This window comes from Tachyglossus aculeatus, chromosome 1 (assembly GCF_015852505.1).
Source record: "Tachyglossus aculeatus isolate mTacAcu1 chromosome 1, mTacAcu1.pri, whole genome shotgun sequence".
In the NCBI taxonomy this organism is placed as follows: Eukaryota; Metazoa; Chordata; class Mammalia; order Monotremata; family Tachyglossidae; genus Tachyglossus; species Tachyglossus aculeatus.
Window position 1 is genome coordinate 142690099 of NC_052066.1, and position 7207 is coordinate 142697305.

The 7207-nt window shown below is 48.5% G+C and overlaps 1 non-coding gene across 1 annotated transcript; it reads left to right on the forward strand.

The window, feature by feature from the left end:
- Positions 1 to 2753: 2753 nt before the first annotated feature.
- Positions 2754 to 2891, forward strand: LOC119934593. Its single transcript, XR_005452978.1, has one exon. It is a non-coding gene; the product is annotated as a small nucleolar RNA SNORA7 (small nucleolar RNA).
- The last annotated feature ends 4316 nt before the right edge of the window (positions 2892 to 7207 follow it).

A 7207-nucleotide genomic window follows, 5' to 3' on the forward strand; every position in this document is an offset into this window, starting at 1 on the left:
GAGAAGTACAAGTTGGCAACACATAGAGACGGTCCCTACCCAACAGTGGGCTCACAGTCTAGAAGGGGGAGACAGAGAACAAAACAAAACATATTAACAAAATAAAATAAATAGGATATGTACAAGTAAAATAAATAGAGCAATAAATACATGCAAAAGATCACTATGGCTTAATTATGAAGTAGGATTTGTGCCCTGCCAAGCACAAAATGAGAGTCAAAGGTCATAGTGGAGAAGCAGTGAGGCCTAGTGGAAATACCAAATGCCTGAGAGTCAGAGGACCTGATCCCAGTTCTGCCACTTGTCTGCTGTGTAACCTGGGGCAAGTCACTTCACCTCTCAATGAATACAATTGAATGAGTGATGTTGTACTCTCCCAAGCGCTTAGTACAGTGCTTCGCACACAGTAAATGCTCCATAAATATGATTGAATGAATGTTGAACTCTCCCAAGCGCTTAGTACAGTGCTTTGCACACAGTAAATGCTCCATAAATATGATTGAATGAATGTTGAACTCTCCCAAGTGCTTAGTACGGTGGTCTGCACACATTAAGCCCTCAATAACTACTATCGATTGATTGGAAGGTAATCAAGTTGGTCACAGTCCCTGTAAGAGCCCGGGGTTGAGAGTCAGAGGTTGTGGGTTCTAATCCCAGGTCCACCACTTGTCAGCTGTGTGACTTTGGGCAAGTCACTTCACTTCTCTGTGCCTCAGTTCCCTCATCTGTAAAATGGGATTAAGACTGTGAGCCCCCAGTGGGACAACCTGTTCACCTTGTAACCTCCCCAGCACTTAGAACAGTGCTTTGCACATAGTAAGCACTTAACAAATACCAACATTATTATTAATATTAAGGAGAACAGGTATTGAATTCCCATTTTAAGGATGACAAAATACCAAAAGAAGCAGTGCGGCCTAGAGGATAGAGCCCGGGCCTGAGAGTCAGAAGGACCTGAGTTCTAATCCCAGCTCCACCACGTGTCTGCTGTGTGACCTTGGGCCTCATTTCACTTCTCTGGGCCTCAGTTGCCTCATCTGTAAAGTGGGGATTAAGACTGTGAACCCCATTAACCCAAAATTACGCCAGCATTTACTATAGTGCTTGGCACACAGTAAGCACTTAGCAATTATTGTAAAGAAAACAAAAAGATCAGCCCTAGACATGATACCGAGGAAACTCTGGCCCTCCCTGGACTTCCAGTCATACACAGACAGCCTTGGGATGGTTTCATGAAGAAAACTGGAACTTCTCAGGCCCTGCAACCGTCAAGAGGCCAGACTAAAAAGGAACCGTCGGCCCTACATACAGACTCGGAACGGCTTTCCGAGAAGATGCTTCCCTTGGGATCCTCCAGGGCCTGGGGGCATGACGGGATAACCCTTCTCCCTCCTCCCAGCCTTATTCCAGAACAGCATGGAGTCTTGCAACTCTGGAGGGAAGTCCAGCCTCTGTCTTGGCAACATTCGCCACAGGATTAAATCCATATCCTACCGTGAAGACACTGAGATCAGGGGTTTAGAATTCCCTCAAATCCCTGAAAAGAAACAACCAACTCCAGTGGACACCATCCACTTTTGTCAAAGTGTGGCCTCTTCCCGGGACCCTGGTTCGGGCTATGCCTGCATACCCCATTGCTCAGTTGCAGATTCCCTAAGATTCTGGAGATGTTCCTGGTGACGAGAGCGGGGAAGAAGGAGAAAGATTGGGGGTGGAGGACGGCATCATTCCCATGGGAAAGCAAACTGTTGCTTGAGAGCCAGACTGAAGGGTGTTGTTTCATGCCAGCTGACTTTGGAAAGAGAGACGAACAGCCGGGTAGTTATTGGCCTGGGCTCTGGGCGGCAATTCACTTGCCTTTGACCGTTCCCCGAAATGCAGCTGACCGCACCCCAGCACCTCCGTCCCCACGGGGGGTTGGCACCAGCCCAAGAATCCATTTTGCAGTTTCAGCTGGGCTGGAAAGGTTTGCAGAGCCTGCCTAGTGCCGGGGACGGCTTCCCTGAGAACCTCGTGGTTTTATTCCTCCAACCTATGTCAGTCAGTCAGCTTTGCAAGAAATAGTGTGGCCTAGTCATTCATTCATTCATTCAATCGGTTCTCCTGTTCTGTTCTCCTGCTTACTTAGACTGCGAGCCCAATGTAGGACCTGATAATCTTGATCTACCCCAGCATTTAGTACAGTGATTGGCACATAGTAAGCATTGAAAAAATACCACAGTTATAATTGTGATCTTATTTCAGCCAAGCGGTCATCTCTGGGAGTCAGGTTCCCTTAGCCCCATTTTACAGATGAAAGACTGAGGCTCAGAGAGGTCAGTGATTTCTCTGGGGCCACAGGCCAAGCAGGGGCCTCAGCCTCCCGGCTTCTATACCAATACTCTCTCCGCTGCACCAGTCTTCTAGACTGTGAGCCCACTGTTGGGTAGGGACCGTCTCTATATGCTGCCAAATTGTACTTCCCAAGCACTTAATACAGTGCTCTGCACACAGTAAGCGCTCAATAAATACGATTGAATAAATGAATGCAGCGCATTGTACTAAGTGCTTGGGAGAGGACAATATATCAGAGTTGGTAGACACGTTCCCTGCCCACAGTGAGCTTACAGTCTCGCTGGGGAGATGGACACTAATATAAATAAGTAAATTGTGATTATAAACGTAAGTGCTGTGGGGCTGAGGGAGGGGTGACTGTAAGCTCGTTGTGAGCAGGGAATGTGTCAGTTATATTGCTATATTGTAGTCTTGCAAGTCCCCTCTCAGGATCTCACCTGGAAAGTTTCCAGTCCTCTACCAGTCTCAGCTAAGAGAGGGAGAGTCAAGCAGAGGCCTACCCATTCCATTCCTAGCTTGGCCAGTGGCTATTAAGTGGAAGGCAATCTGCTACAAGTCAAAACTCACCCGTGCTGGGCAGCAGCAGCATGGGAGAGAGTTGAAGGTAGAGACTCGAGTTTACTGCATGGAAGGCAGCAGTGGCAAACCACTTCCAGATTTTTACCGAGAAAACTCTAAGGATCCACTACTAGAACGATTGCAGATGGAAAGCGGGGCGTTCTGGGAGAAATGTGTCCGTGGGGTCACTATGGGTTGGAAACGACTCAACGGCATAAGACAAGATAAGACAAGTCTTCCAAGCGCTTAGTATAGTGCTCTGCACACAGTAAGCCCTCAGAATATACAATTGGCTGGCTGACTGACTAAGCTTGTTGTGGGCAATGAATGTGTCAGTTATATTAATAATAATAATGGCATATATTAAGCGCTTACTATGTGCAAAACACTGTTCTAAGTGCTGGGGAGGTTACAAGGTGATCAGGTTGTCCCACGGGGGGGGGGGGGGGGGCTCACAGTCTTAATCCCCATTTTCCAGATGAGGTAACTGAGGCCCAGAGAAGTGAAGTGCCTTGCCCAAAGCCACACAGCTGACAATTGGTGGAGCCGGGATTTGAACCCATGACTTCTGACTCCAAAGCCTGTGCTCTTTCCACTGAGCCACCAACCAAAACAAATGATTTGGGCCTCAGAAATCTCTTCCTCCAAGAATGCTTTGCAATCCCCCTCGACCCAAACCCGGTGACCTCACTGATTCATCTTCCGAAGTGTCGGGAGGACCCGACCCCGTCCCTCAGGTTGATGGAAACTGAACTCCTCTCTCTTCTGGCCTTTGTCAGCCCCCTGCCTGGCCCAGGCCCCTCCGGAAGAGAGCGCGGTAAGCAGATTCTCTAGCTCTTCCTCAGAAGGCCTGCCGCAGTGACCCCGCTCCGGCACAGAACTTCATGATAATAATAATAATGATGGCATTTATTAAGCGCTTACTATGTGCAAAGCACTGTTCCAAGCGCTGGGGAGTTTACAAGGTGATCAGGTTGTCCCACGGGGGGCTCACAGTTTTAATCCCCATTTTACAGATGAGGGAACTGAGGCACAGAGAAGTTAAGTGACTTGCCCAAAGTCACACAAGTGGCGGAGCCAGGATTTGAACCAATGACCTCTTACTCCAAAGCCCGTGCTCTTTTCACTGAGCCACGCTGCTTGATGATTTCTCCTTGCCAAGACAGGGAACACACAGACTTTATCGGGCAGGGTGAGTTTTTGGTTTAAAAGTCTCATCTTTCAGGGCCATGCAATGCTTAGACTAGTCAGCCAATCGAGCAATTGATCGACTAATAGTGACAATGATCAATGCTCACAGGGGGCGAAGCCATTTATTATGGGGGAAATTCACCATCCGGGGTCCAGACAGATCCCTGGCCCAATGGCGTTTGAGAGGGGTTGGAGGTACCATAGTGTAGACAAGTCAGGCTAGGTCAGAAAACAGATTGACAGGAATCAGAAACAGCAATGAACTAAACAATAGTTGGGTCCTCAGTCCCTCACCGTCACCCCCTCTCCACCCAGTTGGGTCTTCTAGTCCAAGTTGCTTTGACTATCCCAGAGCTCCGAAGCTGGCTGGCAGTTTCAGAAGTAGGTGGGGCGCTTGTCCCACAGCCCTACAATCCAGAGCTCAGTGCCAGGGGAGCCAGGAAGTCTGGTAAGGAGAAGGGGACCTGCCGTCATGAGAATTGCTGTTCCGGCTCTGCTCAGAGGCTGGCTGGGTGTTATTTCCTAACAGATGCTTTCCCCTCATCGTCTGAGCCCACAGCTCAGTTGGCTGGTTACCCAGGCTACAGCATGTGTTTCCAACCCACTCATCGCTCCCTTGCCCTCCCCAATCCTTAGGGTACACAGGGTGGGACAGGAAGAAAGTGGTCTGGGTCCACTTCGGTGAGGGAGTGGGAGAGGGGGTGGGCAGGCTGACCACCAGGACTGTGGAAAGGCCCCGGTTCCAGCTCTGCCCTGCTGAGATTCCTCTTCGCTGACCCAGACTGCAAAGGCTCCCGCCCACTCTCTGCCCCTCAGGGACCCAGGCTGGACATTGGCCTCCATTTAACTCCACATGATGTTGGGAGAGACTCCCTTGACTTCATATAAGAAGGTCTGGCAGGGGCTGAGCTCCTCAGACCACAGCTAATGGAGATGTGGCCACTCACCCCGACCCCCTAGGCTGAACGGAAGCCGCTTGCCCTTCCAGCTTCCTGCTGGGCCTGAGAGAAGGCCTAAAGCCGGGCTCCTGATTGTTAAGGTGCTGTTGTTGCCCACAGTCCTCCTCCTGCCAGCTCCCGGGCAGTTTCTCACGCTGCTCATCTCGCTGCCCTCTTCACCCCTCCTCCAGGAAGCCCTCCCTAATTAAACTCTCAGCTACCCTTCCAATTTGCCTCCCTCATGCACCGAGTGGGTGTCCCCTAAGCACTCGGTTATTACTCTGTGGCACTCGGTTATTACTTTGTGCCAAACACTGTTTTAAGTGCTGAGATAGATACAAATTAATCGGTTTGGACAACTAGTCCCTGTCCCTCGTACACTATAAGTATGAGGATTTAATCCTCATTTTACAGAGGAAGGAACTGAGGCACCGAGAATTAAAGTGACTTGCCCATGCTCACGTGGCAGACAAGTGGCTGAGCCAGGATTAGAACCCAGGTCCTCCAACACCCAGGCAAGAACTCTTTCCAGTAGGGCACCCTGCTTTCCGTGAGGTTATTCACCTCACCCCAACCCCCGCAGCACTTAAATACAGATCCTTATAACCAGATGCTGCCCTTACCTGTAACTTAGTTTGCATGCTATTTTATTTTTTATTTTATTGGAGAAGCAGCATGGCCTAGTGGATAAGAGCAAGGGCCTGAGAGTCAACAAGATCTGGGTTCTGATCCTGACTCCACCACTTGTCTGCTCTGTGACCTTGGGCAAGTCACTTAATTTCTCTGTGCCTCACTTACCTCATCTGTAAATAGGGGATTAAGACTGTGAGCCCCATGCAGGACATGGACTGTATCCTCCCTGATTATCTTGTAGCCACTCCAGCACTTAGAACAATGCATGGCACATAGTAAACTCTTAACAAGTACCATTAAAAAGGAAAAAGTAGCTTACAGTCTTACTAGCCCTAAACTTACGCAGCCCAGGACAATGGGGTGATGGTAACGACCCTAAAAAGAGTGGCCACCTTGCTGGGCAGAGCAGAGCAGAGCAGAGCAGAGCAGAGCAGAGCAGCTTTTTTTTTTTGGTATTTATTAAGCATTTACTATGTGCCAGGCACTGAACTAAGCACTGGGTAGATGTGAGCTCATTGTATTCAATAAATACAATTGAAAGAATGAATGAATGAATAAATTCAAGGTAATCATATTGGACATAGTCCCTGTCTCACATGAGGCTCACAGTCTTAATCTCCGTTATACTGATGAGCACACTTCCCTCCCTTCAAAGCCCCACTGAAAACTCACCTCCTCCAGGAAGCCTTCCCAGACTGAGCCTCCCTTTTCCACTGCTCCTCCTTCCCTCCCCATCACCCTGACTCCCTCCCTCTCCTCTACCCCCCTCCCCCACCACACTTGTGTACATATATACATATTTATTATTCTATTTATTTTATTAATTGTGTGTCTATATCTATAATTCTATTTATTTACTTTGATGCTACTGATGCCTGTCCCCTTGTTTTGTTGTCTTTCTCCCTCCTTCTAGACTGTGAGCCTGTTGGTTAGGGATTGTCTCTGCTGCCGAATTGTCTTTTCCAAGCGCTTAGTACAGTGCTCTGCACACAGTAAGTGCTCAATAAATGTGATTGAATGAATTGAATGAATGGATGAATAACTGAGGCTCAGAGAAGTGAAATGACTTCCTCATGGTCACACAGCAGACAGGTGGAAGAGTCAGGATTAGAACCCAGATCCTTCTGTTTCCCAGGCCCATGCTCTATCCACTTGGACCTGCTGCTTGGCTCCTTGCAATCAGAAACTGGGCTCAGGAGATGGGGGCTTCTCTGGCACAGATTGGCCAGGAAAAAGACGGACCTGTTCTATTAAGTGCTTAGCCCAATGCTCTGCACACAGAAAGTGCTCAAAAAATACCACTGAAGGAGACAGAACGGAAGTCAGGTTGAAGCCCTGAAGAGAACACCCTATATGTTGCTAACTTGGACTTCCCAAGCTCTTAGTACAGTGCTCTGCACACAGTAAGCGCTCAATAAATATGATTGAATGAATTAATGAATCTATATTATGTGTCTGTTATAGTGTCTTATTGTCCTCTCACACCACTCCTCAAAAATCTCCAGTGGTTGCCTATCAACGGCCTTATCAAACAAAAGCTTCTCACTATTGGC